We start from the raw sequence: 21,836 nt of genomic DNA, 5'->3' as shown, positions 1-21,836 counted from the left end.
TATGAATGACCTCAGTTCCTCACCTGCCGTCCCCCCTCACACAGGAAATTGCTAGTCCGTAGGGGGAGGTGTGTGTGTGTGTGTGTGTGTGTGTGTGTGTGTGTGTGTGTGTGTGTGTGTGTGTGTGCGTGTGCGTGTGCGTGTGTGTGCGTGTGTATGTGTGTGTGTGTGTGTGTGTGTGTGTGTGTGTGTGTGTGTGTGTGTGTGTGTGTGTGTGTGTGTGTGTGTGTGTGTGTGTGTGTGAACAACGATTCGAACTTAGATGACTTTCACTCATTTCTCAACGGGACTACTGCATCTGACTCACTGGACATGAGACGTTTAAAGCAGGTAAGAATTTGTTTAATAATGTTAATAATGGTGATGAAGGTTCTTGGTCATCCCGGCATAGGCGTCATAGCGGTTTTAGGCACGGGCAGACAGGGCAGTTGCCCGGGGCGGCATTTTTTCATGACACAAAAGGGGCGCACAAGCGCTGAGTAAAAAAAAAAAAAAAAAAAAAAAAAAAAGGAAATCTGTGCCGCACCGAGGTTTTCTATTATCTGTCATATGACAGTGTCTGGATTGGAAACAGCAAGTTGGCGCCGCCTGCAGCTGCAGGCGCTTTGTGCACCGTGTGTGTATGAAGAAGAGGAAGGGGAGGGGTGCGGCGGGGGAATTCACCTCTGGGTGGGTCCAAATGAAATGAGAGGGCAGCTGAATCAACTGTATCAACATGGCTAAAGTCGATCACATCTTGATGTTCTTCCACATTTCATTCATAATATCATAAACACAGGCCTATCATTCTTTCAGGTGTTTCTGAATTGTGTGAAATGGCCGAATAAAAAAAGGAAAAACAAAACGATTTTGTGGTCACCCCCCCATCAAGGTCAAATTGTTTAGTCCTGACTAAAGGAAACTTACTGAGTCAGGAGCCAAACAGAAGAGATGAACATAAAAAGGCTAAAACCAACAGGTGCCCGATTCAGGAATAAAAAAGAAAAAAAGAGGAGAAAAATAAAGGTATGTTTGCTCTCATGATGAATGTTTTCAATTTTTTGAACCAGTTAACTGGGATTTTAACGGTTAAATTCGGTCAACTAGTTGCTAACAGAGCTATTGAAACGAATATTCAAATGGTTCGAATAAATTCCTTGAATCGTTTTTTACTGATTCAAACTAGGATTTGTTAAATGCTCGCTGCAGCCTGTGGCCTGCCTGAACAACAACAAACACATGTTGATCATGTTCACATAATAATAAATAAAACAACTCTACAAGCAGAAGAAAACTCCCCAGTCACCACTAACTATCCTGTTTATTTATTGCAGATGGCTGCACTGATTATTTTTTACCTGGTTTGTTCTGTAAAAGTTGGCATTTTTGGTAGTCTACAGTTTTTTATGTCAGTTTAAATTACAATTTCAGAGGCAATTGTAAAATATTATGGATCATGATAAAGATCTATTGGAGATCTACCCCAACTTTTGGACTGCTCTGCCAGTCACTGTGGCTCAAGCTGAGAGGAGCTTTTCAAAACTTGATCAAGTCATACCTGAGGTCACCTATGTTTCAGGGGCGGCTCACTAACCTGGCTCTGATTAGTATCAATCACTCAGTAGGGGAGCAGATTTCATATGACATTATTGATGACTTTGCATCAAGGTTAGGTTTTAATTTTAGTTTGTGTTTTCTGTTCTAAGTGCAATGCTGTAGTGATTATCTTTAGTTTGTTATGTGTGAAATATTTTTGCTATTTAGAATATTTATTATATATTACAGGTGCTGGCCAGTAAATTAGAATATCATCAAAAGGTTGAAAATATTTCAGTAATTCCATTCAAAACGTGAAACTTGTACATTATATTCATGCAATGCACACAGACCAATGTATTTCCGATGTTTATTACGTTTAATTTTGATATTTATAGGTGACAACCAATGAAAACATCAAATCTGGTATCTCAGAAAATTAGAATATTCTAAAGGCCAATGAAAAAATGTTTGTTTCTCTAATGTTGGCCAACTGAAAAGAATGAACATGAAAAGAATGTGCATGTATAGCACTCAATACTTAGTCGGGGCTCCTTTTGCCTCAATAACTGCAGTAATGCGGCGTGGCATGGACTCGATCAGTCTGTGGCACTGCTCAGGTGTTATGAGAGCCCAGGTTGCTCTGATAGTCATCTTCAGCTCCTCTGCATTGTTGGGTCTAGCGTATTGCATCCTCCGCTTCACAATACCCCATAGATTTTCTATGGGGTTAAGGTCAGGCGAGTTTGCTGGCCAATCAAGGACAGGGATACCATGGTCCTTGAACCAGGTGCTGGTGGTTTTGGCACTGTGTGCAGGTGCCAAGTCCTGTTGAAAGGTGAAGTCTGCATCCCCATAAAGTTGGTCAGCAGCAGGAAGCATGAAGTGCTCTAAAACTTCCTGGTAGACGGCTGCATTGACCCTGGACCTCAGGAAACAGAGTGGGCCAACACCGGCAGATGACATGGCACCCCACACCATCACTGACGGTGGAAACTTTACACTGGACCTCATGCAACGTGGATTCTGTGCTTCTCCGCTCTTCCTCCAGACTCTGGGTCCTTGATTTCCAAAGGAAATGCAGAACTTGCTTTCATCAGAAAACATAACTTTGGACCACTCAGCATCAGTCCAGTCCTTTTTGTCCTTGGCCCAGGCGAGACGCTTCTTGCGCTGTTTCTTGTTCAAGAGTGGCTTGACACACGGAATGCGACACCTGAATCCCATGTCTTTCATGAGTCTCCTCGTGGTGGTTCTTGAAGCGCTGACTCCAGCTGCAGTCCACTCTTTGTGGATCTCCCCCACATTTTTGAATGGGTTTGTCGTCACAATTCTCTGCAGGGTGCGGTTATCCCTAGAGCTTGTACACTTTTTTCTACCACATTTTTTCCGTCCCTTCGCCTGTCTGTTAATGTGCTTGGACACAGAGCTCTGCGAACAGCCAGCTTCTTTAGCAATCACCTTTTGTGTCTTGCCCTCCTTGTGCAAGGTGTCAATGATTGTCTTTTGGACAGCTGTTAAGTCAGAAGTCTTCCCCATGATTGTGGTGCCTTCAAAACAAGACTGAGGGACCTTTTAAAGGCCTTTGCAGGTGTTTTGAGTAAATCAGCTGATTAGAGTGGCAGCAGGTGTCTTCTATATTCAGCCTTTTCAGAATATTCTAATTTTTTGAGATACCAAATTTGGAGTTTTCATTAGTTGTCACTTATGAATATCAAATTTAAATGTAATGAACATTGGAAATACATTGGTCTGTGTGCATTGCATGAATATAATGTACAAGTTTCACGTTTTGAATGGAATTACTGAAATATTTTCAACCTTTTGATGATATTCTAATTTACTGGCCAGCACCTGTATTCTTAATATTTAGTTAGTTTAGTTGTTTTTGTATATTTAATTCTATATATTTTGATACAGTATATAATGTATATTGCTTTACATTCTGACAACTTCATAGTAATTAATGTAAATATGTGCATATTAGAAAAATGAATGTTCAATAGTCGTTCTAATAAAACATGCCTGTTTGTAGAAAACATGTGTGTTCATGCAGGTGGTGTGGTGGTGGTGGTGGGGGCGGTTGGGGGGGCGCTCAAAGGGGGCCTCGCCCAGGGAGTAATTCCATGTAGAACCGCCACTGGGCGTCATTTTAACCGGGGACGCCGGGGACATGTCCCCGGCAACATTTGTGATTGGCAGCTGTGTCCCCCCCACTTTCAAAAACGCCTGCTGATGAGGATTTTTGTTTTACCAGCTCAGATCTTATCCAGGGGTCGGCAACCTGTTCCCATCAAAGAGCCATTATTACCCGTTTCCCACGGTAATTTTGGACGGACCTTAATAAGCAGTGACTTAAGTGAAGCAGGCGTAGAGAATTTAGTTTAAAAAGACGTCATAAATGTGTTCCCCCATCCTTTTTATTTATAAAATATGAAGTAAAAACTCACAATTTAATTTACATTCATTTGTCATTAATATGTAGTCTACACCCGTGCGTTAAGTGGACCATCTTCCAGTAAAAGCAAAGCGTCCAGCCCACCTCTCCAAATGCGTAAAATGTGCATCAGCCGCTAGTTAGGCGCGACGCGCGCACCGTCAGCTACGTCAGCCCAGACAAGAGCAGAGCAAATAGAGAAAGAATAGAGGATGATTGTGTCTGGATGTGGATGGAGATTACATTTTACAGCAGCCTGATCATCATTTAAATACGTAAACCATCACCTGTCTACTAGTCCACGCTATCAGCATTATTTTAATTGTTGTGTGTGTGTGTGTGTGTGTGTGTGTGTGTGTGTGTGTGTGTGTGTGTTTTCCACTTCAAACACTGGTCTAACCAACCAGACCAGCGTGTCCAGTAACATATTAATGTTACAATTAAACAGTTTCACTTCATGTAGGCTAGGAACATTTCACCTGCTGTGGCCCGACCGCTTCTGCTCCACATAAACTTAGTGCGTGATCAAATGTCTCTACGCGTCATGCGTCTCCATATTAGAGACGGAAACAAGCGCTGTTCAGCCAAAGTTTCATAATTTCATAAAAAGAACATTTTTCCAAGTGACACATCCCTCAGAGAGACCGGGTTTCCAGACTGTTTCAGTGGGAGGAAATCTTATCGCATGCGCCGTTCTGCACTGCGCTGCGAACCCCAGATCTTCAGCTCACTGTCCACCGTGGGCGCTCCGAGCCACGCTGAACACAGTGTCCAGTATAAAGCTCTGATGTTCTGATGGGAATATTTTACCTCCGCGATGTGCATTAACGATTAAAATGTCAGCTCATCCATGCGCATCAGTGTGCGTCGGGGTAATTCTTTCAAACCAAGCAACATCCTTGAGTTCATCTGTCAAAATAAACAGTCAAATGGAAATATCTGTAACCTGCCATTTAACTGTTTTGCCTTCCTGTGAAGATTGTTGCAAAGAGAAACAATTAAACTTGATTAACCCTAGAGAACCAGAGTGCATGCGGGAAGATTCCTCCCACTGAAGCGAGAGTTTTCCAAACCCTGTCTCTCAGAGAGACTTGTCACTTAGAAAATGTTCCCTGATTATGAAACTTTGGCTGAATAGAGCTCCGGGAGTTGACGTCACTTCTCCCGGCATGCAACAGTTCAAATCGAAACGGCGCCATATTGGCATGCAGAAGCCGGCAGCTGGACTATTTGTTATTGTCAGAAAACTCAATCAAACGGGAAATATGGTAGATTCCTGTTGTGCCCCAGGATGCAGAACAGACGCGGACGACATAAGGAATGAGTCATCTACAGGATTCCCCAAGATCCGGAGCGCCGCAAACGTTGGATCATTGTGATAAAACGCGCTAGTGACCGGGCTAAAATGAAACTGTGGAATCCCGAGAGTAAAGGTTTTTGCTTATGCAGTGACCACTTCATATCAGGTACTTAACCCAACGTTTCCTCAACTGTGTATGGTATTTATTTTAAATGCTTTTATTACGATTCTTAGTGGGCTTCCTAAACTTATTTTGGCGTGGCTTTTTCTGTCTTATTACTCATAGCAACAAGTAAACATCACGTAAAACGTTGCCTCGTGAGTTCTGCGTGCTGCCGTTTACGTGTTTTATGATCACAGCAATTAACCGGCTAAGCTGTATTTCATTTTTAAGCAATGGTTGATCAATTGTCAGATTACACATAAAAAGCACTTTGGATTGCTATTATCTGTCTCACCAAGACAGCTCTCAGACAGATCCTGAGATGCTCCTGACTGACATATTTATTTTATTCACGAAAAAAAAAATCAGACTAGTGATTTCTCTTGGCGTTCAGTTTATACATTCAAACAGCACAGCACTCTATTTAAACTACTTACATGTAAATCTATGTTATTTATCCATCCATCCATCCATTTTCATCCGCGTATCCGGAGTTGGGTTGCGGGGGCAGTAGCCGAGAGGCCCTGACTTCCCTCTCTCCAGCCGCCGGAGCCAGCTCCTCCGGGGAAATCCCAAGGGTTTCCCCGGCCAGGTCCGGTGTTGTCCGCTCCGACAGCTTCTGGCGTTTCTAAAAAGTATCCCAGGGGCACGGTAAGGGTCGGAGATGTTTAGTCTACTTAATTTCTGACTATATAAAACGATTTCTTCGGTTTTAAAGTGTGAAGTAAGCTCCGACGAATTAAAATCCAAGCGGATCCCATTCACGTTCATGGTTACATCCGTGTTTGTTTACCTTTTTTTTTCCTGCCAAAATGGCGTCTACTAACTGAGAGTCACGTGGGGTCCGGAGCTCTATAGCACTGGTTCCTGTCTCCAATGTGGCGACACATCCAGGAGCCGTCTGAGGAGAAGCCCAGAATCTCACATCTTCAGCTCAGACAGCGCATATGATTACGCACAAGCGTGACCCATCAACCCGGTCTCACAGTAAGACCGGGTTGGACCTGTTCAGGTTTACGCAGACAATCTTTACATTTAGAATTGGCATACAGATGTAAAATTAATGCAGTAAAATATAAAACATTTTATTTAAATATCCATTCATTATTTTACAAGCACAGAGAGCCGCATCAGATGGATGGAAGAGCCGCATGCAGCTCCAGAGCCGCGAATTGCCGACCCCTGTGCTAGCCTACTTTATTGTCCCCAGCAATTTTTAAACCCCACTCAAGTGTATGGTTATTGTCCCCAGCAATTCTGACAACAAACTGACGCCCTTGCTCATGGCGCAGCCTTGCAGTGCGCACTTTTGCGCTCGGATCCCTTCGATCTGCTTAGTTTAAAAGTAGGAAGCCAGGAAAGAGTGTTTCTGGAGAATTGAGAGGAGATGCAGGAAGATCAGAGACAGACGGGACAGGAAAATAGTCCCATAAAAATAAAAAACAAAACAAAAGGCTTAAAAAGGAACAGGTAGATTTATCCCACTGCAGCTTTTACCTAAAGCAGTCATTTATAAGCGTGTAACATTTATATATTTGATGTCATTCAGATCACCTTCAAAAGTCAGTCCACAGGGCCGTATCAAGTCATTTTGGAGGCCAAGGTCAAACAGACCCCGCCCCCCACCCCCGTGTCTCTGGGCTCTGTGTAATTCACACCCTGGGAGGTTGTTATGATTTCTTAGTGTAATTGAACATCAGAGAGAGTCAGACTGCTGCTGAGTTCAGCTCTGTGGCTTCCTCTATCACCGTGGCTCTTTGAGCACAATAATAATGCTGCAGCGTCTTCAAGCTGCTCATCAGCAGATACACTTGATCCTTGTTGTCTCTGGAAACAGTGAAGCGGTTCTGCACTGATGAAGGATAATATATGATGGTTCCACTGGGAGCAGAAACGTGTGCGGCCCACATGGTCCTTTTCCTTCAGCCTGTCTGATCCAGCTGATCTGAGCATCTCTATGATGTTCCTGAATACGTGCAGGTCAGTGTGTGGGATTCTCCGGGACGTTTCAGCGCTGCTTCACATTCATTCAGAGTCTGCCTGCAAACACCTGAGAGACAAACAGAAAACATGAGAACAGAAGAAGTGTGATGTTAACTCGGAGTTAAAGTCGTCATGGAGACATGGTGATCATCTGCTTGCTGCTTTGACTGATGAACTAGACGAAGATGGACAAGGCTCAGATTAATGTGACTCCTCCTCTTCCTCCATGATTTGATGCCAGGAAATAAAAATCTCAGTGTAACTTTTTATAAAGTGAATCTATGGCTGTGTTTCAATTCAGGGTCTGCATCCTTCGAAGGACCCAGCCCACCCGGCCGACGTGGGCTGCGTCCTCCGTCGGCCGGGTAGACCGGATGTTAACGGCTGTGAATTTGGACAGGCCTAGCCTTCATGAACTCCCTCGGCGAACGTTCCGTCGCCTAGCAACCGTGGAACCGCTGGGCAGAAGGGAGAAGGAACTTTAAACGATGGAGCTCGACGTTTTATTTAGCTTTTTAACCCCCAGAAACCCAAATTTAGAAAACAACTGCAAAATATTTTTTTAACCTTTCGCATGTTCTAGGAGGCCAGATAAACGGGCCTATTTACACATTTTAACAGCCAATAGTGTTGCAGAACTGAACAATAGGACCTATTAGCAATGTAAATGTGGTTTTAAAAAGAAAAAAAAATGGGGAAGGTTTATTCTTGTAGACTTAAATCTGATGTTGTAATATTACAACCGTGGGTCTCTGGGGGTTAATCATTTCCTTGACTGTTGGAGAGCTAATTCAGAGAAAATACTTTAGACTAGCTGAGCCTGAGCAAAGATGTGATAATAGTTTTTAATACTTTCTAAGGGTCTTAATTTGACCAAAACCGATTTATCACCTTTTAAGACTTTTCAAGACCCAGCGGATACCTTCTAGTAAACAATTCTCATTTGTAAACAAAAATAAAATTCAAGAGTTTAATGCAGAACTGATTTTATTTAGATATTTCTTTTACATGTACATGTTTAATCTTCCTTAACCATTTTTTTCTAGCAAAGTAAAAAGCTGTCAAAGTTCTTCCTTCTCTCCTGGGCCCTCTGCAGCTCTGCCTCCCTCTGCAGCCTCATGTCCTCCCAGATCAGCTCCAGAAGCTCATCGCTGGCACCTTCCCCTGGATGCCCATTTTCTCCAGAATAGTTTTAACAAACATGTAAGAAAAGAAACAGGAAGAGAAAAGAGGACAACGGGTTATTCCTTTCATGTTTTCGCAGAAAAAAAATAAACTCAAACGAGTTTTTAAAATATGAGATGTTATTGTACCTCCATGCCACAGCCGCCGAATACTTTGCTCCGGTGATCATGTGGTCCATCTCCGTCCTAAGCTTAATAAATTCCCTGGTTTTCTCTTTTGTTCCTAAAATACAAACTTCTATTAAAATCAGGGGGAAACGTAGCGGGAGAAGTACGACACCGAGCGCGGCCGAACATACGAGCCGAGACCGCAATACAAGCACTTTTACTGTAACATTTCTAACTAAAATAACGTTCATGTATCACAAAAAGTCCTTAAACTGACAGTTTTCAAGTTTATACTTACATGTATATGCGCAATCCTCTCCGACAGCTCCCGCTTCACTGTCCGCCATTGTTTTTAAGTTTTTCTGCCGGCCGGCCCGCAAGGCATCTTGGGAAATGCTACCTATTGAAGGATACACCCGACCCATCCTTCATTAAGGCGAAAAGAAGGCCGCATTCGTCGACCGCATTTGAAGGAGTCTTCGAATTGGGACAGGCCGAGTCGCGGCGCTGTGACGTAACCGGCCGACGAATCCGGCCGAGGTAGGATGCAGACCCTGAATTGAGACACAGCCTATCATTTCTGTCAGGATGAAAGCATGCTTGTTTATTTGTGTATTTTATTACTGTTTGTGCTTTCTAAGAAAACTGCACTTTTGATGTTTCCAAACACAAAATCTGTTAAAAGCAGCAGGTTCTAGAAAACGATTCCTGCTGTTTTCATGTTCAGGCTCCAATCTGCTGATTAAGTAAAGCTTGTATGAAAGAAACTTTGTTGTCTTGCTATGATTCAGTTGAATAACAACAAAGCATCATAATATTTTTCAGCAGGCTGATCGAATAGATTACATTTGTATTTCAGACGGTGGAGGTTTAACATCTGGGTCTTGATTTACTTGTCTTTTTTCTCTTAAACTGGTCTAAACTGGTATTTCTCTTTTACAAGTTGTCACATCTTATTGTTTTCGTCTTGTTTGGTAATTACGGTGCATCTTTGTGTTTCATACAATATAAAGTGCTGTAGACATTCAATTGTTTTCTTCTTATTTCTAACTGTTTCTCGGTGATTCGAGTTTTTCTGCAGGCATCTCTGTATCAGTGTGGGCGTCTCACACAGTAACAAACAGCTGTGTCTCCAGGCTGCAGCTTCTGTCCTGTCATTGTCTCTGTTCCTGTAGACATGTCCCTGCTGATGCTGAACTTGTTCTTCAGAGCATCGTTCTGGCAAAAGCCCCCACCACCCTACATATGAAAAATCCATGCCAGAGTTTTTCCTTCTCTCTGATCAAACCTGTAACATAGCTGTTATCACGTAAACATACAATAGGTCAAAATATAATGTTTTAAAAACAAAAATACAGCAAACCTCCCGTCTCAACAATGGTTTGATCCTGCTCACCTTTCCAGACTGGCTCTGAGGCTCTGTCCCATGCGGAGTGCTGCTATGCTGCTGTTAGGGTGACCAAGGTTCCTGCTCTCTGTGGGACAGTCCTGAATCTACACTATTTTTCACAGATCCTGCTAGTTGAGACACCATCCGACATTTTTGACTGTCTCCCATTTTGTCTTTGAATCTTGTATAAACTGATTGTGAGGCAAAAAAAGCTGCTGTCAATCAAGCTAAGAGGCGGGACTATGACGCAGGTCTGGAGCGCGTGCCGCTCACGAACCTCCAAACCAAAAGGAAACAAAAGAGTGATGCTGGACTCATGGGAGATGAGCGCGGTGGAGAAATGCTGTTACAATAAAGCTCCCTCGTGGAGCTGATGGAGAAGTATGAATTATGCTATACCAGTATGCTCACTGAGATCAGCTGACTGCTACTCTGCACTCCTTCCATGGACTATAAAGCAAGGGGGAGCGGGTTTTTGTGTATGTCGCCCCCATGCTCTGGAATGTATTACCCCTCACAATTACACAGTCTTCATCCATCGCTGTCTTCAAATCACGGCTTAAGACCAACTGTTATGACTTGGCTTTTGGGCAGTGACTCCTTTTTATGTTGTTTTTATTTTATTTTTATTTTTTTGTCTGTTTCTATCTGTTTTGTAATGTTTTTATGATTGTTGTTGTTACGTCCCCGACATGAGATGGTAAAATGTGAAGGATGGGGGTAACATAAGAACTGGCGGAGGAGTTTAAAATGGGTTTATTTGTAACAAAAAGGTATTAAAACACAAGCAAACAGATCTCTCTAAAAAGGTTAACATTACACAGCCAAATTATCAACTATAAAACACCTGGTTAAAACTTATATTAAAAGTTTAACCGAGCAGAAGGTGTTTTAAAATCCCAAAGTTGATAAAAAGTCCCAAACAATTTACTGATTAAAACACCTGGTAAAAGCTTATTTTAAAAGCTTACCACACAAAGGTGGCATCTGTAACAGCTGTCCTGTGCACATAGGCGTCATTTTAACCGGGGACGCCGGGGACATGTCCCGGGCAAAATTTGTGATTGGCAGCTGTGTCCCCCCCACTTTCAAAAAAGCCTGCCGATGAGGATTTGCTAGCCTATTTTATTGTCCCCAGCAATTTTTAAACCCCACTCAAGTGTATGGTTATTGTCCCCAGCAATTCTGAAAACAAACTGTAGCCCTTGCCTGTGCAGCACTTTGTTTTCAAATGTGCTATAGAAATCATCTGGCATGGTATGGTATATGAAAATTGAGAGATTTAATTCAATTCAGGTTTATTTATATAGCGCCAAATCTTGACAAAAGTCGTCTCAAGGCACTTCACATAATAAACATTCCAGTACAGGTGAGTTCATTAAGCCAATCAGAAATAATGTTTCCTATATAAGGAACCCAGCAAACTGCATCAAGTCACTGGCTAGTGTCAGTGACTTTAAAGCAATCCTCATACTAAGCAAGCATGCAGTGACAGTGGAGAGGAAAACTCCCTTTTAACAGGAAGAAACCTCCAAAGAATCCTGGCTCAGTATAAGCAGTCATCCTCCACGACTCACTGGGGATCGAGAAGACAGAACACACGCACGCACGCACACACACACACACACACACACACACACAAACACACACACACAATAATGTGTCTATAGTTATATTGTGATTTCTTATTAAATATTCTATTTGGTGAGAGATAAACTTTATTGTATTTATCCTAGTGGATCTATAATTAAACGGATAAACTAGTAGTAGCACATCCAACGTCGAGGAAAGCAACATGTTATTATCAGGAGAGAGAGAATGTTTTAGTGGTTAGCAGCAGTGTGCTAGACGATGGCCCCCTCCATGAGGCCACCACAGCTCAGCAGAACATCACCGTAGCTTCTTCTGGGGAGAAAAACACTTACAGAGAAAATAAAGTTAACAGCTGAAATAGCAGGAAATAATACAGTTAAAGAGCAGACTGTAGAAGAAAGCAGTAGTGTGGAAAGTGGTCAGTGTGTCCTCCAGCAGTCTAAGCCTATAGCAGCATAACTACAGAGATAACTCTGGATAACCTAGCCTTTTAGATGGAGGCATGTTGGAGGCAGGGCAAGGGAGAGCCGTCTTTACTGACTGTACACTCCACCTCCCTGTACTCCCCCACTTGTTCAGATCTAGGCTAACATCAGATTTCAACCATAGGCCCTATCAAATAAAAATGTTTTGAGCCTATTCTTAAAAGTAGACAAAGTGTCTGCCTCATGGACTAAAGCTGGGAGCTGGTTCCACAGGAGAGGAGCCTGATAACTAAAAGATCTGCCTCCCATCCTAATTTTAGATATTCTGGGAACCACCAGTAGACCTGCAGTCTGAGAGCGAAGTGCTCGGTTAGGAACGTATGGAACAATCAGATTACTGATGTATGATGGAGCTTGATTATTAAGAGCTTTATATGTGAGAAGGAGGATCTTAAAATCTATTCTGAATTTAACAGGTAGCCAATGTAGGGAAGCTAAGACAGGAGAGATATGATCTCTCTTTTTAATTCTCATCAGAACTCTAGCTGCAGCATTTTGGACAAGCTGAAGACTTTTAACTACATTCTGTGGACTTCCTGAGAGTAATGAATTACAGTAATCCAGTCTTGATGTAATAAATGCATGAACTAGTTTTTCAGCATCACTCCTGAAAAGTATGCTTCTAATCTTAGCAATATTCCAAAGGTGGAAAAAGAAAATCCTACAAACTTGTTTAACCTGGGATTTGAATGACATGTCCTGGTCAAAAATAACACCAAGGTTCCTTACTTTGTTCTCGGAGATTAATGTAATGCCATTCAGGTCAGGCGATTGGCTAAGCAATTTCCTTTTCTGGATTTCTGGTCCAAAGATGAGAACTTCCATCTTGTCTTGATTTAAAAGCAAAAAGTTTAGAGTCATCCAATTTTTTATGTCCTCAAGACAAGCCTGTAATCTACCCAACCGTTTAGGTTCATCAGGGTTAGGGACAGGAAGTTGGCTCCCTGGGGAGAAATATAACTGAGTATCGTCAGCATAACAGTGGAAGTTTATCCCATGCTGTCTAATGATTTTACCAATTGGGAGCATATACATAGTAAAAAGAATTGTTCCAAGCACTGAACCCTGTGGTACTCCACAAGTAACCCTGGAGTATGAAAACGATTTGTCATGTACGTTTACAAAATTAAATCTGTCAGACAGGTAGGATTTAAACCAGCCTAGCGCTGTTCCTTTGATCCCTACAACATGTTCAAGTCTTTCTAAAAGAACATTGTGATCAACTGTGTCAAAGGCAGCACTGAGATCTAACAAGACTAGAACAGACACAAGATTCTTATCTGAGGCCATGAGAATATCATTTGTAACTCTCACTAACCCCCAAATTCCACTACCTCCGCTCCGCTGCGCTCCGCTCCGACACGAACGCCGGAGCAAAATCGGTCCCGTTCTAGTCAATCAGAGCAATTCCGCTACTGCGGCCGTGCTCCGGCAGTGCGGCGCCGTGCGGCGCCCTCTGTTCCGGCGTCCGGCAAAAATAGAATCGATCCTATTTTTGCCGGACGCCGGAGCACCTCCGCAGTAAATGGACAGAAATCACAACGGCCCAACAGGAAAAGGAGCAAGCACATCTTCCGTTTTTCACAATAAATCGCTAAACAAAAGGCGTTTTTTGTTTCAAATGCACAGGTTTAACAACTTTTAACAACTATCAATGGCGGCTGAAGTTTAAAAGCACAAAAATAAGCCATAAATACAGTTGCCACTATCAAAGTAGTCACACTTTGTTGATCCAAACACTGCAGATCTCTCAACACAATGATGGGCAGATTAAACAGCTCATTTCGATGCTTCTCCCGCACAACGGGTGTTTGGATCTAACTTCCGCGTTTATTGCGAGGACTGTATCGCAAGATCTCGAAAATCCCGCGCATGCTTGTTTGCCCCCCTCAGGTCTCCGCACCGGAGCGGAGCCGTTGTAGAGCGGGTACCAGTAAAAACTGAGTTCGGAAGCGAGCGGCTGCGGAGGGCGGGGGCGGAGCGGAGCGGAGGTAGTGGAATTTGGGGGTAACGCAGTTTCAGTGCTGTGATACTCTCTAAAACCAGACTGAAATTCCTCAAACAGAGCATTAGTGTTTAAATGCTGGCATACTTGGATGGCCACTATTTTCTCCAGGACTTTGGATAAAAATGGAAGGTTAGATATTGGTCTATAATTCATTGGGTCATCTGGATCCAGAGAAGGCTTCTTAAGTGAAGGTTTGATTACAGCAACCTTAAAATCCTGTGGTACATATCCATTTACTAAGGATAGATTGATTATATCTAGAATGGGGGGCAGTAACCAAAGGAAATGCATCTTTAAATAATTTGGTTGGGATTGGATCCAAAATGCAAGTGGAAGGTTTAGATGAAGCTAATATTTTTGATAACTCTGAAAGCTCAACTGGATCAAAACGGTTCAAGCACAGATGAGGTTCTACAGTCACCTCTGATGCTGCCTCACTTACTGAGGAAGAAGAAATCGCATTAGGGAGAATGCTAAAGATTTTGTTTCTAATAGAATAAATTTTACTTGTAAAAAATCCCATGAAGTCATTGCTGCTGAGGGCTAAGAGAATAGATTGCTCAGATCTATGATTCTTTGTAAGTTTAGCAACTGTACTGAAAAGAAATTTAGGATTATTCTTATTCTCCTCAATTAACGCTGAGAAAGAAGCAGTTCTAGTTTGTCTAAGCTTATTTTTATAAAGCACAAGACTATGTCATGACTGAGGGAAGTTTCCTGACCCAAGACATGCAGAATTCACACTAGGAGACGTAGGTAGGAAAAAATAAATGTTTTATTTTAAGGAGAAAAAAGGTGCGCCGCCAGACGTGGCGGTGATGTTGAGCACAGCTCCGGGGCTGGGTCTGTTGAGACAAACACTGTCAGTGTTGGGCAGTGGGGAATAGAATTGCAGGACTCAGTTTGTAGTGGATCTTACTGTGGGGACTGAAATCCAGAGCTTGGGAGGGTAGCCAGGACTGGGGTGAGCAACGTCAGCGTGAATCCAAAATCCAAGGGAGGTGAGCGGTGGGAGAGCGGGTCGGTCCAGGTGAGGAGGGAGATCAGGCTTGGAGATGAAAAACCAGGTTATTGCAGGAAAGGTTCGTGGTGAGAATTCCTGATGAAGGGAAGGCAGAGGTCATCAAAAAAACGACGACGACGGACAAATATAAGGCTAGACTAAGCTGTAGTTTTCTATAGTGGCAAGCGCTACCCAAGGTAAGTAATCTTCTGGCGAGGTGAAGTGATCTCCAGCTCCTTATAAACACATGAAGTTGATGAGGGAAATCATCGCAGCTGGCCGCTCTCCGGAGCCGCCCACCTGCAATGACTTAAGGTGATTAGAGGAATGTGCAGACTCACCCCAGATCCTGACAGACTATTTTTCCAGGATAGGTAGGCCTCCTCATGGTACGTAGAGCGCCATGTTCTCTCCAATTTCCTAGAGTTTTGTTTTAAAGCTCGTAAATGAGAATTAAACCAGGGAGCCAACTTCCTGTCCCTAATTACCTTCTTTTTTAAAGGGGCAACATCATCTAATGCCACACGTAAAGAGGAATTAACATGATGAACTAAGGCATCAATTTGTGAGGGGCTAGAACTGAAAATATTGCCCTCTGCTACGTTCCTCTGAGATTCTGAGGACAGTAAAGATGGAACAGTTGATTTAAAAGATGCAAATGCGTTGTCAGATAGAGACCGACTATAGTGAAATTTACTTTCATGTCTCGAGAACTCAGTTATAAAAAACTCAAAGGTTACCAGAAAGTGGTCCCGAGAGGACTGGATTATGTAGAAAGATCGTTATTTCCTCACACTCTATGCCATAAGTCACCACAAGGTCCAGTGTATGATGGCAGGAGTGGGTGGAGCTATGTATTCTTTGAGTAAAACCAATTGAGTCTAAGATAAAAGATTTAGGCTTTTAAGCTGTTTTATGTTACTTCTTTTCTGTTCAGGATGACATCAGCAAGTAGAAGTTATCATTTTCACACATAAACGCGTCTCAAAACGGTCAAGAATGTCCCTTTAAACTAAAATAATGTGGGGCTTTTTTGTCAGGTACAAAAAACAAGCTTTGTGGTAGAATTGCACAAACAAAAATAAAAATGTTCTCCTTTTGTTGAGTGAAACCTGTGCCAGCTGGGGCATTTAAGAAAAAGTTTAAAATGACCCAGAAATGTACATAAAACAGTCTAAATACACAACAGAACAGTACTGTAAACTAAAAAACACATATTTTTGGTTGTAATCACAGTAAATAATTGAAAAATATTAAACAATCTGTTTATGTAATATCTACATAAACACTGTGTGAAAATAACACATTCATTTGTTATAACAAGTCGTAATCAATACATAAAAACATTGTAATATTTAGAACTATTTTTGACAAGAATACATATAAAATTGTAAAAATTGTATTTTTTGCCAGTTCTTTATGAAAATACAAAGATTCGTTAGTCACTTTACAAGTTTAGGCTCTACTTTGAACACAACTGATTAAATTATGCCAATTTTGTTCACAGAAATGTTTTCAATTAAAAAATATTATTTATAATTGCACCATGAGTCTGAGAAGTTATCATGTGCTGCTGGGATCCTGAGGGAGTCTGCCAAAGGTCAGAGCCGTGTGAGTTCGGGCTTGACTGTAGCTGCAGGTGTTGTTTTCGCTGTTGTAAACAAACAGACTCGGCAGAAACACATCAGTCACTGCAGAGGAGGCTAGACCTGACTGATGAGAGCCGTGATGCGTGCTGCACAGCCTGCAGGGATGCATGTAAATCTTTTGGTTTTAAGCCAATAATAAGAATCAACTTCTTGACTTCTGGTTCTACAAAGAGGCACTATTCTGGATACCTTCCAGTATCGGGCAATTTTTGTGAATCTTATTTGGAAATGTTAGAACAAAACATTAAAATGAGGTATTGACTGATTTCATTCTTTTAAATGTGTGCAAATAATTCAGGATTGAAAATCTATATGAACTTGTTGGGCTTTTAAACTATAAGTCAACAACAAAATAATGAAGCAATATTTTAGAGTCTGATTATTTTTTATTAAACGTTCATGACACAACAGAGAACAGCAAATATGCTGCAGGCTAATTACAGGTTTCATTTATTTTCCCCTAAACCCCTCAACTCCCTCCACCTGATACCAGCCAACAAGCTCAAGCAAAATCATCACAGGAAAAGATTGATTCTGTAAACAGTTCCTGATGTCACTTCCTGCTCAAAATTCCTCATGAGCCATGTGTTCATGCAAACACTCACCCCTCCTGAGGAGAGGAAAGTCAGTGTGACCTCTGCCCTTTGTGTGTGTGTGTGTGTGTGTGTGTGTGTGTGTGTGTGTGTGTGTGTGTGTGTGTGTGTGTGTGTGTGTGTGTGTGTGTGTGTGTGTGTGTGTGTGTGTGAGAGTGAGTGAGTGAGTGAGTGAGTGAGTGAGTGAGTGAGTGAGTGAGAGAGAGAGAGAGAGAGAGAGAGATTTTCCTTAACTTTTGCATCAATCTGTAATCAAATGTGTTAATTGTTATCCAAATAACAGCGAGCGTTATTCAGAAATGGTCCCAGTAACAAAAACCATCAGCTGTTGGCTGAAACAACATGCTGGAAATAGTTTGGGTAGAAATAAAGAAGCTTCTTCCTGCACATGTACTGACCGTGTGGTTTTCATGGGTTTCTTTTACTGCTCCTGTCCAGTTTTCGATTAAGCTCATGCACAATTACTATCCTTCTTCAGAACAGGAGCATGAATTCATTCCCTGATTTAAGTGTTTTAGCAGCTTTGTGCTGCAGTCCTGTTAGAATTATTAACTGCAAAAGGCCTGAGAGCTGAGCCTAGGAGCGGCATTTCCCTAAACTGTTAAACTGCTTCTAGTTTATTGTAAGAATAAAAGTAGCAGCAATGAAAATGTCAGCGATCAAATTGTGGATTTTAAATTAAACTAAACAAGCGATCAAACGTATAGATGCGCAACTCCTCACCTGTTTCAATTTATTTTATTCTAACAGACAATAAATGAATACAAGTTGTGTGTTTTACCAAACCTGTGTTGATTGTGCAGCTTTCTCGCGATGTTTGAACACAGCGGAGGAGCGACACCATTACGGCTCAGCCTGTGAACAAGCGCCCGCGGTGCTGTGAGTTTAATAAGCTATAAATGTAACGAGAAGACAGAGAGAAGTCACAGCTTTTGCCCTGGGCCTCCTGTGGGTCATTTTCAATAGCTTTTCTGTATGTTTTTTTCTATTTCCTCCTCTTTTCATAATCTCGGTTTGTCTGTTTAAGCAGCTGCAGTGTTACCCTGGATAAGTCTCTGTATGTTTTTTAGTATTTGAGAAGAACTTTTTGCAGCTAAAATAATCGAACAATCAGACCAAACTGTACAGTTTCTATTCAAGATAACGTTGCATTTCATTCAGATCTTTATGGGCAGAAGTGTGATCATCTGAGTGAAATGAGTTTTAGCTTTAACTCACCTTGTGTGTCGCGCAGATGACATCAAATATTCTGAGATTAGCCCAAAGATTTCAGTAGCTGAGATTATTCCGGTCTGTTCTGAGCGTTTCCGGGGAAAGGACGAACGTTACTGACGGCAGAGACCGTGAGCTGAACCTGACAAACCCGGTAAGAAATCCTGCAAGGCGCCCATCTGGGGCAGTGTCCGGGCCGTTGTGGCGCACGTGCACGCTGCGTGTTTAAGACGTTTCAGACTTTTCTCAACGCATCTCAAACTTTTCCGATTCTTGGTACTGTGTACGTTTTGCTGTGCGGAGAGGGTGTTTAGGTGGGGGTCCCTTTCCCCGTGCAGCAGCAGCGGCCCTCCCGCGGCGCGCCGCCTCCCTCCGTCTCCGGCGCGTCCTCCTCCACACACGCTGCATATTTCCCCCTGTCCTCCTTTCAGTGGGTCTGCCATGTGTTTCATCTGCCCGTCCTGAAACCACGCTTCAACCTTCTTCTCGGTCAGATCTTGATCTTCACCCGCCTTGGGTCTGCTCAGATATTTGTTGAAGTGAAACTCCCTCTCCAGCTCCAGAAGCTGGGTGCTGCAGGCAGTCCTCAGCCTGCTGGATGCTCCTCCGCGTGCAGCAGCACTCTCCTCTTGGGAGAACCTGGCTGGAACAAATTAAATACATTAAAATTGTGTGATGGAATAAAATAAATGGGGAGTGGTGTGTGTGTGTGTGTGTGTGTGTGTGTGTGTGTGTGTGTGTGTGTGTGTGTGTGTGTGTGTGTGTGTGTGTGTGTGTGTGTGTGTGTGTGTGTGTGTGTGTGTGTGTGTGAGAGAGAGAGTGTGAGTGAAATGTGTAGCGGCGAGTGTGTGTGTGTGTGTGTGTGTGTGTGTGTGTGTGTGTGTGTGTGTGTGTGTGTGTGTGTGTGTGTGTGTGTGAGAGAGAGAGAGAGAGAGAGTGTGAGTGAAATGTGTTGCGGCGAGTGTGTGTGTGTGTGTGTGTGAAACGCGTAGTGGCGAGGCGCCAGCCCGGACTGCTGGGATTACTGGATTTATGGGCCTCCGGTTGGATATGACGGGACTGTGTGGACAGGACGGGACAGAGGGTGATGAACGGACCAGCTGCTGGCGCGCTTCAGAACCATCTATCATCCTCTATTACGGTCAAACCTTAACGCTGTTAGCAAGTCAGAGCCGATGTTAAACCGCAGCTTGAGGGAGGAGGATACAGCTGCGAGAGAAGGAATCAGACACGCGGCAGCCTTAAAAACAAACATGGAGATTATGAATCATCATGTCTTGCCTTGAGGGGAGAAGTGGAGGAGTGACTGGTCTGGCTCGTCTGGATGCTTTTCTTCTCCTTCATCCACGGGTCCTCCAGAGGCAGGAAGGCCGCGCAGCGGGCTGCAGCATCTCAGGACCCCGAGCATTGTGGTGCGGATGGACGCTGGAGTTCACACCGGAGCTGTTTTACACCATCGCGTTTTCTAAACGGGATTAGCCGCGGAACCCTGGGCAGGATTTTGGCATTTTTAGTAGCAAAGCTGAAGCTGGAATATACTGCCATCAGGCACCTCTCCAGCCAAGAGGGGATATAAAGGGGTCGCTGCCCCCCACCCCGCATGGGGCTGACACGCGTTTAGCCGTCAGAGGCGAGGGGCTATGCGGCAATAATGCTACCAAGCGAGGCGGAACGAATGCCGCAATATTCGCGCAACGCTATGTACATACCATTGCGGTAATCTTACGCTGATATGCCGGTGTTGTGCAATAAATCGACTCACTGCCAAAAAATGATTAGCTTAGTTTTTTCCAGTTCGGAAGTTGTTTTAAGTGTTGCTATTTGTTTTAAACGTTCACAATGAGGATATATTAATCATTTTTGCAATATTTGCGATTGAAAGATGGTTTGTGGTAAGAACTGGCTTTCTTTATGTTACAGCCTTGATACTAAAAAATAAATAAACAATGTAAAATGGCGCCCTGTATTGAATGTAAACATTGTATAAATGTAAATAAACAATTCTCCAGCGATTTGATTTTTTCCCCTTCCTTTCTTCAGTGGCTAATCATTTTTTGGCAGCGAGTCGATTTATGGCACAACACCGGCATGGTGTGTCGTCTATAGGAAGGAGGAAGAAGAGGAGGAGGACGCAGCGGAGCTCTTGATTGATGAAGTCTGAAACGCATCACCGATTAGCCAAAGATGTTGCTCTGCGACTGCGAGCGACGGCTGGCTGTTGAGGAAACTTTCTCTCTTCGTTTTTCATCTCTTTCCTTTATCTTAGTCAGAGCGGGCACGCGCACGGAAGATGCTGAAAACTAAAAAAGGGATTTATTACTAAAGCCAGTCATTGCTGCATGGAAACATCTGCGCCATGAAGTCGGCTGTTGCTTTCATGTACATGCAATCAGAGCGTGCAGCTTGTCACATGATTGTAGCTACCCAATGACGATGTGAGGGCAAGGACCCCCCCCCCACACACACACACACACACACACACACACACACGAAGAAAGCCTGTGGGGTAACACTTCATTCAAAGCTATGACTTTTTTCTACTTATTATGTTTATCTATTTATTCATTTACTCGTTTATTTATTAGGGCGGGGGGGTGACTTCTCTACAGAATACATAAAAAACCAATTGGTGCATTTATTTCTAATTAAATGCTCAGAAGTAAAATGACGGCCGTCTTGTGTTTTCTTTTAAAATATCTTTCACAGATTCCGATTTTTCTTCCATCTCCAACACATTAATACTGGAACATTTTTGCTTTTCCATCAGAATAAAATAGTTATTTAAAATTTTCCCGTGTGTGTGTGTGTGTGTGTGTGTGTGTGTGTGTGTGTGTGTGTGTGTGTGTGTGTGTATATATATATATATATATATATATATATATATATATATATATATATATATATATATATATATATATATATATATACACACACACACACACATATACTTACCACCCGTGCAGAATGCAAATAAATGATCTTTAAGCTCGGAGAAGGGAGCTGATGGTGTTTATGACTCTGCCTCTAAACAAAGAGCCCGGTGGGATCAATCTTTCCGGCCAAAAGGTCTGACAGCTCCTGCCCTGCAACCATCCAAAACCCCTTAGATGACATGCAGCCTGGAAGGATACAACCTCACTTTGAGCGGTACTCTGGCTTCTGTCTGGATCTCTGTAAAACAGAGGATGAGGTGCGTTTTTACGCACGGGGCCA

The 21,836-nt window shown here is 42.8% G+C and overlaps 1 long non-coding RNA gene across 1 annotated transcript; it reads right to left on the bottom strand.

Annotated features, from left to right (window-relative positions):
* Window positions 1-14,919: 14,919 nt before the first annotated feature.
* Window positions 14,920-20,868, bottom strand: LOC107373764 (uncharacterized). The gene is made up of 4 exons (XR_008559735.2): window positions 18,630-20,868; window positions 15,362-15,469; window positions 15,086-15,265; window positions 14,920-15,011 (listed from the first exon to the last, which is right to left on the bottom strand). It is a non-coding gene; the product is annotated as an uncharacterized lncRNA (long non-coding RNA).
* Window positions 20,869-21,836: the final 968 nt, after the last annotated feature.

This window comes from Nothobranchius furzeri, chromosome 17 (genome assembly GCF_043380555.1).
Source record: "Nothobranchius furzeri strain GRZ-AD chromosome 17, NfurGRZ-RIMD1, whole genome shotgun sequence".
In the NCBI taxonomy this organism is placed as follows: Eukaryota; Metazoa; Chordata; class Actinopteri; order Cyprinodontiformes; family Nothobranchiidae; genus Nothobranchius; species Nothobranchius furzeri.
This window is presented reverse-complemented; position numbering and strand designations above follow the sequence as displayed.